Genomic DNA, 15,066 nt, shown 5'->3' with positions numbered 1-15,066 from the left:
GCTGTTGTTGTTGTTGTTTTTTCTTGCCCTTTTTTATCTGTTTAAGTCGGAGAGTACTGCTGTGTGTTATCTGTAGTCTTGTTTCACCCCGTTTATTGTAAAGCGACTTTTGAGTGTTAGAAAAGCGCTATATAAGATTGATTTATTATTATTATTTAGTTTAGTTTATTGTTTATTTGACAGGGACAACGCACAATTTTACAATTGCACCAGAGCTAGCCGGCAGCTAATTTGCATCTGCAGTCCCTGGGCAGGCAAACAAACAACAATTAATACAGAAGTTAAAACGTAACAATACATAAGAAAACTATTGAACAGGCAGACAAAGAACAATCAAGACAAAATAAAAACATGACAATACATCAGAAAACCAATCTCAAAAGTGAAAGTACAATCTGATCTATTTAAAACAGTGGATATAAATACTAATCTGGCCTATATGACAACAACATAATATGGATTTCATCTATTCAGCAACAATAAATATAATTAGTAAACTGACCTGAAACATCAATAAATAACAATATGACCTAAACTATGACAACAGCTATAAAAATCAACCTGGCCTATTCAATGGCAAGAAATATAAATTTCGCACAGTCTACGGTCATGTTGCACCTGGGCTGGTTCCAGCCAGAACCCTAGGCTGCCCCTGGCTAAGAAAAATGAAAAACATAGTAACTACTCTGAATAAAAAGTAAAACAAAAACCCTGAGTGAAATCTAAAATATGTGCAAAATATTAAAGCAAGGACATTTATTTGTGATTACACGTTTGTGCTGATTTTAACCAAAGCTTAAGATGCTTTTTAAACACCGCAAAGCTGGCTGACCCCTTGACATTAGGGGGAAGGGAATTCCACTTTCCCACCACTTTTACTGAAAATGCTGATTGACCAAAAGTAGTCTTCCTAAACTGTGGTACCCAAGATGCTCTGGTCCTGACCCTTACAGTTCTGTCACTGTCGGGAGAGGCCAGGCATGCTCCTGCGGAGGGGGGGGGGCGAGTCCATGAATAATCTTGAACATCAGGCATACATCTGAATAAAACAAAAAAATTATCAAAATTAATAAAGTTATATTTTTTCAGGATATGCCAGTGGTGAAATTCCCTTGATTTTTTATCCAATATTTTTTAAATCTATTTATATAGAGAATATACTGGCTTGAGGGTGGTCACTCCTGCTTGGGACCAAGTGGTTATACAATACGACAAACGAGGGAAAATCATGGCATGTAGAAAAAGATTTGCGGCAGATGAAGACATTTGATGCCTGATGCTCTTAAAATATTCAAATTGAACTTAACGTTCCTGGTTACCTTACTGACATGTTTTTTAAAAGACAAGTGCTTGTCCATTATGATGCCCATGTGGGAGTGCAGGAATGAGGAGACGGAGAGATCGAGTCGAGTCAATTCCGTTTACTCGCCACACAAAACAACACCGATACAGCTCAATCTCTCGTGGCAACCAGCTAACCGCTAGGCTGCTGCAAACAAGGCTCCCCTTCCTGGAAAACTCTAGGGGGGCTGCAGGGGGGTACGGTGGCTGTTGTGGAGGATGAAGACGTACCTGGCCGACAGCAGATTCTTAGGGACGTAGGACTGAGAGAGGCAGTGGTGAGATGTAGGGATCGGAGTGAAAGCGTTGGCACCATCCCGGGCCACAGACCGATGAGAAGCTGCAGACCAAGGGGCCACGGCGTCCGGGAGAAACTCACCCGGGACACGCAGCGGCTTGCCATAAACCAGCTCGGCAGACGAGGACTGGAGGTTTTCCTTGGGGGCGGAGCTATGGCCGAGCATGGCCCACGGGAGGCGATCGACCCAGTTGCTGTCCGTGAGGCTGGCATGAAGAGCGGCCTTCATAGACCGATGAAACCGCTCACAAGTCCGTTGCCCTGTGGGTTGTACGCTGTGGTGCGGTGGAGCTTCATTCCCAGCCCCTCCGTGACTGCAGTCCAGAGGTCCGACGTGAACTGCGGGCCCCTGTTGGAGGTGAGGTCAGCCGGCGTGCCAAAACGGGCCACCCAGGACCCGATGAATGCCCGGGCTACCTCAGTAGACGTGGTCGATGACAGGGGAACAGCTTCCGGCCACCTGGTGGTCCTGTCCACCATGGTGAGAAGGTGAGTGAACCCGTGGGAGGGGGGCAGGGGGCCCACCAGGTCCACATTCACATGGTCAAAACGCCTCTCGGGCACCAGGAATGGCGCCAAGGGGGCTTTGGTATGACAGTGTGCTTTGGAATGCTTGCACGCCATGCAGGAGTCAGCCCAGGCCTTGACGTCCTTCCTCAGGCTGGGCCAGACGAACTTGGCCCCCACCAATTTAGTGGACGCTTTCACACCCGGGTGGGAAAGGCCATGGATAACATCAAAAACACGGCGCTGCCAGCCGGTGGGCACCATGGGGCGGGGCTGGCCCGTGGAAACGTTGCAGAGGAGCGTGGCGTTGGCGCTGTCAAACACCACATCCTCCAACTGCAGCCCCGTAGCGGCCGTCCGATAGGCCTGGAGGTCCGCGTCAGCAGCTTGGTCTGCAGCCATGGCAGCGTAATGGAGTCCCAAGTGAACAGACACTGCCACCGCCCGGGAGAGGCAGTCAGCGACCAATTTGTCCTTGCCAGCCATGTGCCGGATGTCCGTGGTAAACTCCGAGATGGCAGAGAGCTGATGCTGTTGGCGCCCGGACCACGGCTCAGAAGTCTTGGCAATGAGAAATGTCAGCGGCTTGTGGTCAACGAAGGCAGTGAAACGGCGGCCTTCCAACAGGAACCTGAAGTGTCGAGTGGCAAGGAAGAGACCCAGGAGCTCCCGGTCGAAAGTGCTGTACTTCCGCTTGTTGTCTTTAAGCTGTCTGCTAAAGAAGGCAAGGGGCTGCCAGGCGCCGCCCACCCACTGCTTGCACACCACTCCAACTGCATAGTCAGAGGCATCGGCTGTGAGGGCAATCGGGGCAGTGGGGGACGGGTGCGCCAGCAAAGCGGCATTGGCCAGCGCAGCCATGGCATTGTCGAAAGCTTCGTCCATCCCCGGGGACCAGTCTACCTTGCCCTTGGCTTCCTTGCCCCGCAGGGCCTCATACAAGGCCCGCATGCGGTGAGCTGCGTGGGAAATGAACCTGTTATAAAAGTTCACCATGCCCAGGAACTCCTTCAGGGACTCCACAGTGCAGGGGCATGGAAAACTGGCGGCGACGTCCGCTCTGGCAGGAAGCGGAACGGCTCCCTGCGGGGAGACGCGGTGGCCGAGGAAGTCGATGGACGACAGGCCAAACTGGCACTTGGCTGGGTTGACTATGAGTCTATGCGCACTGAGCTGCTCGAACAACTGCCGGAGCTGCGTCAGGTGCTCCTCCGCAGATGCGCTGGCCACGAGAATGTCATCCAAGTAAACAAACAAGAATGGCATATCCCGTAGCACAGAGTTGGTCAGCCGCTGGAACGTCTGCGCTGCCCCCTTGAGACCGAAGGGCATCTGCAGGAACTCGAAGAGTCCAAATGGCGTGATGACCGCTGTCTTGGGCATGTCCCGAGGGTGGACCAGTATCTGGTGGTAGCCCCGCACCAAATCTACTTTGGAAAAGATGGTGGCCCCCGCCAGGTGGGTGGAGAAGTTCTGTATGTGCGGGACGGGGTACCGGTCAGGGGTTGTGGCATTGTTCAGGTGACGAAAATCGCCGCTGGGGCGCCAACCGCCGTCAGCCTTAGAAACCATGTGCAGCGGGGAGGCCCACGGGCTGTCCGAGCGGCGCACGATGCCGAGGCGTTCCATGGTGGAAAACTCCTCCCTGGCGATCGCGAGCTTAGCTAAGTCGAGGCGCTGAGCACGTGCGTAGACCGGGGGGCCGTCGGTGGCAATATGGTGCTCCACGTCGTGCTTGGCCACCGCTGACGAGAACGTAGGTGTGGTGAGGTCAGGGAACTCTGCGAGCAGTCGTTGATACGTATCTCCGGCGGCGAGCATATTTGACAGGCCGAGCGTCCCTGCACCTCCCAGTGTGCACGGGTATGTAGCGGAAGAGACAGCATCGATCAAGCGACAGTTCGTAACATCCACCAGCAGCCTGAAGGCGCACGGGAAGTCCGCGCCCAGGAGGGGAACCGACACCGCGGCCATAACGAAGTCCCAACTGAAACGCAGTCCGCCCAAACACACGTCCACATACCTGGTGCCGTAGGTACGTATGGGCGTGCCGTTCGCGGCATCCATCGGGGGGCCTTGACCGCCGGCCATGGTGTCCGCGGCCGATGCAGGTAGGATGCTACGCTGAGCGCCCGAATCGACCAGCAGCCGCCGGCCAGATAAGGCGTCCTTGATAAACAACAGCCTGCTGCTATTGAGCGCCGGCCCTGGCACGCTGGCGGCGGGCAGCCACCGCAGCCGCGGTGCCCGCTGCGTCCTCCAGAGGCGGGGGCGATGTCTGTGCAGGGAGCATGGCATGAACGAACTGCTGCCGGTTGGCGAGGAAAATCCTGTCCGCTTCCGCACCCAGAGCGCGGTAGTCTTTGGTGGAGGAGAGGGGGGAGCTGGCTAGCGCTGTGCGCACAGGCGCTGGGAGCTGCCGTAGAAAAATATGGGTGAAAATGAAGGAGGGGTCCGCCGAGCCCAAAACGGCCAACATCTTCTCCAGTAGCTCAGGTTCGCTATCGCCGAGTCCGTTGAGTGACAACAGGCGATCCGCCTTCTCCATCTCCGATAGCTCGAACAGCTGTAAAAGGAATGCCTTGAGTGCGCCGTATTTTCCCACAGCCGAGGGGGGGGGGCTTCCTGTAGCCCCATACCTCGGGCCGTCGTCCGGGCATCCAACGCCGCCACCACATGGAAATACCTCGTAACATCCCGCGTTATTCCTCCCAGCTCGAACTGGGCTTCAATGTGCTGAAACCATGGCCGGGGACTGTGCTGCCAAAAGTCGGGCAACTTCACCGTTGCTGCTGAGATGCTAGCGCTAACATGAGCCACACCGTTAGCATCACTCGGAGCCGGAGCGGTGTCGTCATCGCTTTGGGTCGACATGTTCGTTATCAACGTTGCGGGGTCACCAATGTGGGACTGCAGGAATGAGGAGACGGAGAGACCGAGTCGAGTCAATTCCGTTTACTCGCCACACAAAACAACACCGATACAGCTCAATCTCTCGTGGCAACCAGCTAACCGCTAGGCTGCTGCAAACATGGCTCCCCCTGGACACGCTAAGCAGTGCCTACGTCAGCGCTCTAAAATGTCTGCCTTAAAGGAGCAGCAACCCCTGGTGAATCTACCCTCATTTGTGTATCACCACAATAGTTTTATTACTAACCTGACCGATGAAAATGGCAACGTCCTCTGCAGATACTTGCACAGCTGTATTTTCAACTTATCTAGCTCACTGCTTTCCTGGAAGGGCAAAATCCATACAGAAATCAATGCTACACAGTAAAAAAACTTGAGTGTTAATTTAACTCCGCTGAGTTAAATTAATGTAAACTACTAATAAGACACGTTAGTCCCTAGGTAACGGGTCTGAGCCTTTAGCCGAGCGGTTAGTGATGTCGCCTTGTGGTGCAGTACAATCCGTCTCGAATCCCGCACCGGGCAAGAAAATAACCGGTTACATTGGTGGCAGCGGTGGGATCCGGAAGTGCGCAGATCCTCAGAAGTCTCTTTGGAGCGCGGGGAGAACAAAGCGCGAGGGCGCGCTTCCGGGGAGGGTGACGACTGTAAACTGCTAATAAGACACGTTAGTCCCTAGCTAACGGGTCTGACCCTTTAGCCGAGCGGTTAGTGATGTCGCCTTGTGGTGCAGTACAGCCCGTATCGAATCCCGCACCGGGCAAGGAAATAACCGGTTACATTAACACTCAGGAAGTTAAATTTAACACTCAGAATTTTACTGTGTAGTGTCAACTTATTGGCTTAAGACAGTATCATTCTGAAATGGAATGCAAGGGAAAAAATTACTGAAGTGTTGTTTAGAGACTACAGTGTGTTATGACAGCATGTGTAAGAAAGGCCTATGACAGTGTCAAAATATTTTTTGACACTGTAATAGGCCAACCTTGCCGCTGGCCCCCTAGATTTTGAGTCCCTAGGCTTCAGCCTGCCAAGTCTATAGGTAAATGCGGCAGTGTCCCCAAGGTTGGACTACCCCGGGGCTCGCACCCAGGACCTTCTTGCTGTGAGGCGACCGCGCTAACCACGGCGCCACCAGGCCGCCCTGTTTGAGTTCCACTAGATCAAAAAAACAAAAAACAAAAACTCAATGTCTCCATTACCAGTGATATCACATCAGAGATAAACAATCAAGTAAGTAATCCCGCGGACAGTGCATTCATCAATTATGAAGCTAATGGGAGATTCAATCAACTTTAGCTTAGAGAGCAAATTGCTTTTCATATCGTTGGCTATGTGCATAAGCATGGTCAGATCTTTGAATGGGTCCAATTTTTAAGCCGTTTATTTCCTTGAAGTGGGATCAACTTGTCCATTTTTGTGAAGGCTAACCTTTCTTTAGCAATTAAATACGCCAAACTGAACGACGCATACGTCTCTTCAAACAGATGCGAATTTGGCTGTAGAGCCATGTTCGGAAGTATTTGCTTTTCTTTTTGTTTGCTATTTCAATGGCCCTTTCGTGCACTGCACTATAGATTTTATTTCGCATGCGTTTGGCGACACTACTCACAGTTCCATTGCTCCACTTGCCTGATAAGTGGGTGCCATGAACCTTTTCAGAGGCAAACAATGGGGTTTTTGCCTCCTTGCAAGTAGTACATCCAACTTTTCCGAAACTGCTTCCAAAACTGAACTAGCCCCTGCCTAAGCTCCTACCCAATCATAATGCGTGAAGTAGTGATGTCATCTGTAGTCACAGGACCCCAAGCAGGGCGAGTAGACCGGCCGTTGGGAAAAGTCATCCCGGCCGCAGAGGCATCTCGTTTGCCTTATTTTGTTGAAAATACCGGTTCTGGTCCGAAGGTTATATAAAAAAAAATCATGGGACGGTTCTCCCAGCCCCGGGGCATGTCCCTGGCCGCCCTGCGACCCTCATGAGCCCATACAGAACCCCTGAAAAAGCCTGGGTAAAAGAACGCCATGGGGAACCTTGGCCAAAATCAACACTATAATACAGTGATGTTGACAATGGATTATTAAAAATATACCAATAATAACTGAAATATTTAACTTACCCTACAGTGCAAGAGCACAATTGGTCCACAATGTGTTTCAGAATTAGTTGATGGGGTTTCTCATTCTTTGATCGTGACCGGTAAGCTTTACCCTCAATTACAGTCCCACTCGGCAGCCCGGAGTCCACGCAAGTCAGTTTTACTTTTAATATTCTGAATGTATCCCTCCTGTATACTGTAACCCCTCCTGCCTTTCGCGGGATGATATTAAGGATGAATTACTCCAAAATACATCACTTATTTTCTCTGGGAATGTGCTGATTTCTTCCTTCTTGTTTTGGGGTTTTCCGGCTACTTCCTGGGTGGCTCTGAAAAGCTTGATGGGCATAGCAACAGTAACTAAGGGGGGGGGCTTTGCGAAAGGTCCATTGAGTATTTGTCTTGACAGAATATAGAGTTTAAAACCCGACCGTAATTAGGACCGCCCATGGTCGCTTTGGGTATGAGTGAAATCCTGGTCGTTCTAGTGTTAAAGCGGCCATCTCCAGGTGAGGGACCTGAATCTGAGACCAGATGGACGCAATGTGAAGAATGGGTTAAAAGGGTGAGTGGGATCCTGAGTTATGATTACTGGTCTACCTATCATGGCTTTGCTACTGAGGTCTGATGGATTGGGGGGTGGGCCTGCACATTTAGTCCAACAAATGATTCAAAATTGTCCCTACCAATGTTGCAACCTAACCTACGCCCTTGTTTATGGAATCAGGAACACTTTGTCATTTCAGAGCGCACACTACCATGTTCAAAAACAGCTTCTTTCCACAAGCTGTTGCCCACCTGAACCTGGCTACCCACTGACTGTCTGTAGATATCTTAAATATTTTGTACTCTTGCTCTTTTTTAACTTATTTTTAGCTTTTGGTCTTCATGTGTTTATATCTTATACTGTGTTTGCTGTGTTTGTCTGTGTCTGTCTTGCACTGTTTGGTGAAGCCAGAGCCCTCCTTTCATTTTAAAATGTGCCTGCACATTGTTTTTAATGACAATAAATTGAATTGAATTGAATTTCACTTCATGCGCTTGCGAACATGAAATGAAACAAAACGCCATTTCCCCCAGCCCATAGCAGTACAACACAAAAACAAAACACATCCAAAAACTACAAGACCACACATCCCAACTAATACATATGTAAACTACTAATAAGACACGTTAGTCCCTAGCTAACGGGTCTGACCCTTTAGCCGAGTGGTTGGTGATGTCGCCTTGTGGTATAGTACAGCCCGTATCGAATCCCGCACCGGGCAAGAAAATAACCGGTTACATTGGTGGCAGCGGTGGGATCCAGAAGTGTGCAGATCCTCAGAAGTCTCTTCGGAGCGCGAGAATAACAAAGCGCGAGGGCGCGCTTCCGGGGAGGGTGACGACTGTAAACTACTAATAAGACACGTTAGTCCCTAGCTAACGGGTCTGACCCTTTAGCCGAGCGGTTAGTGATGTCGCCTTGTGGTGCAGTACACCCCGTATCGAATCCCGCACCGGGCAAGAAAATAACCGGTTACACATATATCAAAACTAAAGAAAAAACTAAAAAAATCACTGTCCCAGGGAACGAACGATGAATTTCGGAACCGCCAGTCTGCATGGGCTAGCAGTTAGCTTAGCCCGCCCTGCTCCCGCGTCCTGTCCCACCGCCCTCGGCGTTTCCTCCTCGGGCGCAGCTCCAGCACAGCACGAAGCAGACCAAGCTCTCCCAGCCAGACAACCTCGACACACCTCCTCCCCGCACTCCTCACGACGACATCAAAAATACCATAGTCAACGCCAGGTGAGGTCGTTGTCAGACCGCCCTCGGTGTTATCGGAACTGCTGGTCTGCATGGGCTAGCAGTTAGCTTAGCCTGCCCCGCTCTCCCAGCCGATCCAGCACCATCTCTCTCAGCCATCAAACGAAGGCAAAACGTAGACGCAGTCAGACACTGCATGGACGGTACTGGGTGAGGCCGCTGCAAATGTGAATTCGCGCCGCCATCTTCCGACACCGGCACTGGGTGAGGCCGCTGCAAACGCGAATTCGCGCAGCCATCTTCCCACACCGGAAGCGGTGTATTATATTATGTATTGTGTATAGACCATTTTACAGCCTACGTCATCAAAAGTATGCGCGCGCATTTAGGCAACGGAAGTGAAACGCTACCCCCAAGTCTCCCATTCATTCACGGATTCAGACCAGGAAGAGGAGATTACAAAGTTTATTCAGAAGTATGACCAGCATCAAAATGTCCACTTGTTGTGTGTTTGGCTGTACGAATCGCTACTCTACCAACAGCGGACTGAAGTTCTACCGAATCCCGACGGGATCACGGCCATTTCAGAGCAACCGGAGGCGCCTGTGGTTGCAAGCCAGCAAACGTACTGATGAAAACTGGACTGAGGACCCGATCCAAAATGCTGGCGTTTGCAGTGGCCATTTTATATCAGGTAAGTTATCTATCTCTTTGGTTTCACTGGAATGCCTGGTTTAGATGGAGACTAATAGCTAAAGTAACCGATAAGCAGTGTTAGCTGGTATTATTTGGCTAATGTGGTTTGTCTGGCTATTTACAGGTGAGGCGTCACTGGACTCACAGAATCCTGATTTTGTGCCCTCTGTGTTTAAGTACACAAAACAAAGTCAGAACCCCGAGGCAAAGGTGGAAAGGTAAGAATAATTAGGCTTAACACACCCTAATCGTTTTAGAATTATTTTTCCCCTCTTTCATTTCATGCTATTCAGTGCACTTTGGAGCTTGCAGCTGCTGGCTTTGAGAAAATGGGGCTGTATTACAAATATTTACCGTCTTAAGTTTAAAGTGACGATAGGGATGTCTAAGATATGATTTTTCTCCAATTGGTATTAAGCAAATCATAACCTAATATCTAATCGTAACCAAACAGTTAAGATAGGATTGCAAGTTAGGAATTTCCTGTAATATGGCCTCTGATCAGTATTTCTGTTCATTAATTTAGCTTTTTTATTTTAAGGTACCATGGGAAAAGGAGAAGAGATGAAAGGGTTTACACTCCACCAAATCAGCCTGCTCATTCTGAAACTCCAGGACAAGTCAGCAGCATGGATCACTGTCCTGGTACGGCGATATTTTTGTTGTGCAATCAACCAATTTGTTGTGAGCTTGTGCCGGCATATCCTAACTGTTGGCTTTTCTGTTAAAGCTGAAGAGGACATCCCAGTCCCAAGGACAGAATATGATGATCTGACCCTGAGGTACACTCAGCTTCAGAATGACTATGTCAACCTGCAGCAGGAGTGTGTAAAACTACAGGCTGAAAATGAGAAGCTTAAAAAGGAGATGCAAAACTCCGGGTCCACAACCTGCAGTTCCCGGATGTCCTCATCGGTCAACTCTGATGACAGGGCAACAAGAAGACAATTATTATGTTGAATAATATTTTTTTTCAAGATTTTATGAATCTTGATTGAATTTTTTACTCAAGTCATGAAGCAGAGCATTAAAACAGAAACAGTACACAATAGAAACTAGACAATCTGTTTTCCAGAATAAATAATCTGAAGGTAAAGGTCAAACAAATACATTGAAATGACCCAGGGTCTATATGTCTTTATGATTTTCATCTCTGTATTATAAAAAAGCTCGGTTTTCAGGGTAGTTTATGGTGTTACAATATGCAGGAGAACTTTTGAAAATGAATTAAATGCACAATGACAAAAGGAAACGTATCTAGCCTCTGTCAACTATTACATGCCTCCTGGTTTGACACTGTTCCCCCTAGAAGTTTTGGAAGCTGCCTGCCTAGCCTCTTTGATTTATGGAAGCTGATTTCCCCAAGTGGAGCTGGCTTGACATCTTTCCTGCTGAGGTCTTTCCACACACATGCTTCAGCTGTAACTGCTGCTTTCTCTGTCCTCCCCATCCTAACACAGAGCTCAACTTTAAATAAAATTGCTGCTGCACAGCTGCAGCATGACCCAAGTCTGCAATATGAAAAAGACAGAATAAAACATAGACTTATCCAATATATGTTTTAATTTGATGACCAGGGCTTGCAATTAACACTTAACAATTTACACTTAATTTCAGTCAAAATTAGGCTGTGGCTGAGAAGACTGTAAATTCTACTATATAATTTTGCATTTTCCACTGCAAATGAATACCATCCACAGCTGGAACTCTTAATCAACAAGACACTGTGTGTAGTTCATGAGAATTTCATGCCCCATTTATCATGACTGAGTTACAGGGAAAGGCGTATTTTGATGTGATGAGGGGAGAAAATTACAGTAAAATAGAAGCAGATTTCATGTTTGCACAACAACTAGGCCGATATCACGAACCCTGAGCAAACTAGAAAAGCAACAGGACAAAAATACTCACCCTGCCATGCAGGTACAATTGGCTGTGAGGACGTAGTTCTCGGGTTTGTTTATGATGACCCATGCCTCGTACATAGCCGTCTTGTGTCCTTGTCTTTGACTTGGCAAGACTTCGGATTTCAGGACACAAAACTCAGAGTCTATGTCATGGTATTTTACATTTTGTACGTCACCACAGACAACATATTTGTAAGCATCCAGTGACTTGTATGCCCGCAACTTCTCTCTTGTGTATACGCTCGGTTTCTCCACCAAATATGTATGTATGTATATATATATATATATATATATATATATATATATATATATATATATATATATATATATATATATATATATATATATATCTGTCCACTGGATATTAGGCCACTTAGTAACGTCTTCCACCCACTCGGTAATACCACACGGATCTAGAAGTCGGTTGCCGTTCGCTAATCCCCTTGCATAGTGTAAACTACTAATAAGACACGTTAGCCCCTAGCTAACGGGTCTGTCCCTTTAGCCAAGCGGTTAGTGATGTCGCCTTGTGGTGCAGTACACCCCGTATTGAATCCCGCACCGGGCAAGAAAATAACCGGTTACATTGGTGGCAGCGGTGGGATCCGGAAGTGCGCAGATCCTCAGAAGTCTCTTCGGAGCGCGAGAATAACAAAGCGCGAGGGCGCGCTTCCGGGAGAGGGTGACGACTGTAAACTACTAATAAGACACGTTAGCTCCTAGCTAACGGATCTGACCCTTTAGCCGAGCGGTTAGTGATGTCGCCTTGTGGTGCAGTACACCCCGTATCGAATCCCGCACCGGGCAAGAAAATAACCGGTTACAATAGTTTGACAAACTAGCTAACTCCACCATAATTCCGTTGCCTAAATGCGCGCGCATCCACACCTACGTCATCACGGTTTACAAACAGTAAAAGGGTCTATATTATGAATTGTAATAGTTGAGGTAGCCTGTTAGAAGACTAGACTAATACTTTATGTCTATCTCTGCGCAGATGAAGTGGATTATTAAACCGTTATAAAGAATCGTACTGACTACCGAACTTCTGCAGGAGGGAAAAAAATGCAGCCTCCGTTTATTCGGTAGTTTTGGGAGAAGAAGAAAAATGAACAGCGTCTCAGTGACGTAATCAATCCGCGCATGCAAGCGCAACACCGCCCACTTGTGGACAAACAAAGTCGCAAACAAAATAATAGTACACAGTAACACATAGTCATACAAATACACTGGTGTCATATCTCAACACTCCCACTTATGAATCATGTGCTTACTGTATACCTTTTCTTATTCATAGAACAAATGAAAAGAAATTTGGTATAACCCATACCACTCACATTTCACACACCAACATTGCCTTAGCAAATGTCTTCAGTTTTACCTTGGATGCGGGCTTCGTCATTACATCCGCAACCATTTCGTCTGTAGGGCAATACACCAATGACATCCTTTCCTTTGACTCCTTGGAGTACACACAATGGTCTGATTGGTTTTGTGTAAAACCATCACCTGTCAAACACTCGTGTAACAGTAAGTTCCAATTGCGGCCAGACTGCTTGAGGCCGTAGATTGACTTCTCTAGTTTACACACTAGTTTTTCTCCCTTCTCAATATAACCCTCAGGTTGTTCCATGTATATGTCATAGTCTATGGGGGCATGAAGATAGGCCGTCTTTACATCCATCTGGTGTAAAATCAAGTCATATTGAGCCGCCTTCTGTAGAAGCACTCGAACACTTGTTAGGTTGGCTGTCGGCGAAAATGTCTCCCCATAATCCACCCCAGCTCTCTGGCTATATCCCTTTGCTACAAATCTAGCCTTGTACTTGTCGTGTTCGTCTATATCTGTCTTTATCACATACGCCCACCTTCCTCCCACTGTTTTCTTGCCCTCTGGCACTTTCGTAAGGGTGAATGTTTTGTTGTCTCTTAGAGACTCCATTTCCTCGTCCATTGCCCTGGACCACTTTTCTGATTCTGGCGATTCTATGGCCTCTTTAAAGGTCAGAGGGACACCGCACACTGCCCTGTATGCATAATCTATAGTAGTGAGTGAGCTGTCATCACTGTCGCCCTGACTATAGTCAATCAGGTATCTCGGAGGGTTGCCTTCCCTTTGGGGGTACCTCCCATTGGCTGAGGCTTGTGATGTCACCCTTGGGTGCTCCTCGTCATCATCCTTGGGTGCTGACTGTGTACCGTCAGTCTGTACATTTTTCTGTACTCTAGGCTGAGTTGCAGCTGTCTCAACAGACTTTCTCTCTCTTACCCAGTCTTCTGGGTGCAGACCTGGTGTCTGAGTCTCATTTTCACTAGTTGCCTTGTGTACAAACTTAACTAGTCTGTGTTTCTGTACTTTCTCTTGGTCAGGGTAGTAGACTAGGTAGGCCGGGCTGTTCTTGTCGTGTCCTACAAAACGCCCCCTCTCACATCTAGAATCTAACTTTCCCTTGTCCTGCTGGTAAGCATAGCATTCTGTCCCGAACTTTTGCATTCTAGCCATGTTGCACTTTTTTCCTGTCATTGCTGTGTATGGCGTAGTGCCTGTGTGCTTGTTGAAGCATCTGTTTCTGGTGTGGGCTGCCTCCTGTACAGCATAATGCCAGAGGCTCTTTGGTAGACCACTATCCATTAGCATACACCTTGCCATCTCGAATAGTGTGCGTCCTTCTCTCTCTGCAACGCCATTTTGATGGGGAGAGTATGGGCAGGACGTCTCATGTCCTATTTTGTTCCGTCTCAACAGGGTTTGAAACTCCTTGCCTGTAAACTCAGTTCCATTATCCGACCTTATGCATTTCACTGTCCCATAGGGAGCTACATCTGCCAGAAATTTCTCGGTCGCTTGCACTGTGTCACTCTTTGTTTTTAAGAAATAAACACACACAGCCCCTGTGCACACATCTGTAAATGATTGCATGTACCTGAAACCATTAATGGACTCGTTTGCCACAGGACCGGCTAAATCAGTGTTTACCAACTCCAGTGGTGTCTTGGCTTTGTCTGTAGATTTCCTGTTCCTGTTTTGGGTAAACTTCCCTTCTATGCATACTGCACACTCTTTGTCAGGTTTAAACACTTTACCCTTTATATGCATACCATCAGTGATATCCTGTAGCTTTATGATATCGTCATAGTTGCAGTGGCCCATTATCTCATGCCAAGTTTCTATATCATGGCTCACATGGCACTTTTCAACAACACATTCAGTTTGCAAATAGTACATTTTCCCCTGTACAAAAATGTCAAACCTGGTACCATCCGGTGACATCAGGGCACCTCTGCCCTCTTCGAAGAACACACTGGCTTCGTGTGCTGTCGCAGACTTCACAGAGAAGAGCTCTTGGGGGTACGATGGAATATATAGTGCGTTCTGCAGTGTCACTCTACACCGTCGCCCCTCACTGTCGAGCAGACATACCGTAGCATCTCCCCTGCCCTGCACCACACCAAAGGTGCGCTTACCGTCCGCTAGCTCCATGCAGTGTTTCTTTGGCTCGAACGAGCTGTCAAAGCTCTTGAACTTCTTCTTATCATTAACTATGTGGGAAGAAGTCCCACAGT

Source organism: Lampris incognitus, chromosome 5 (genome assembly GCF_029633865.1).
Source record: "Lampris incognitus isolate fLamInc1 chromosome 5, fLamInc1.hap2, whole genome shotgun sequence".
NCBI lineage: Eukaryota > Metazoa > Chordata > Actinopteri > Lampriformes > Lampridae > Lampris > Lampris incognitus.
This window is presented reverse-complemented; position numbering follows the sequence as displayed.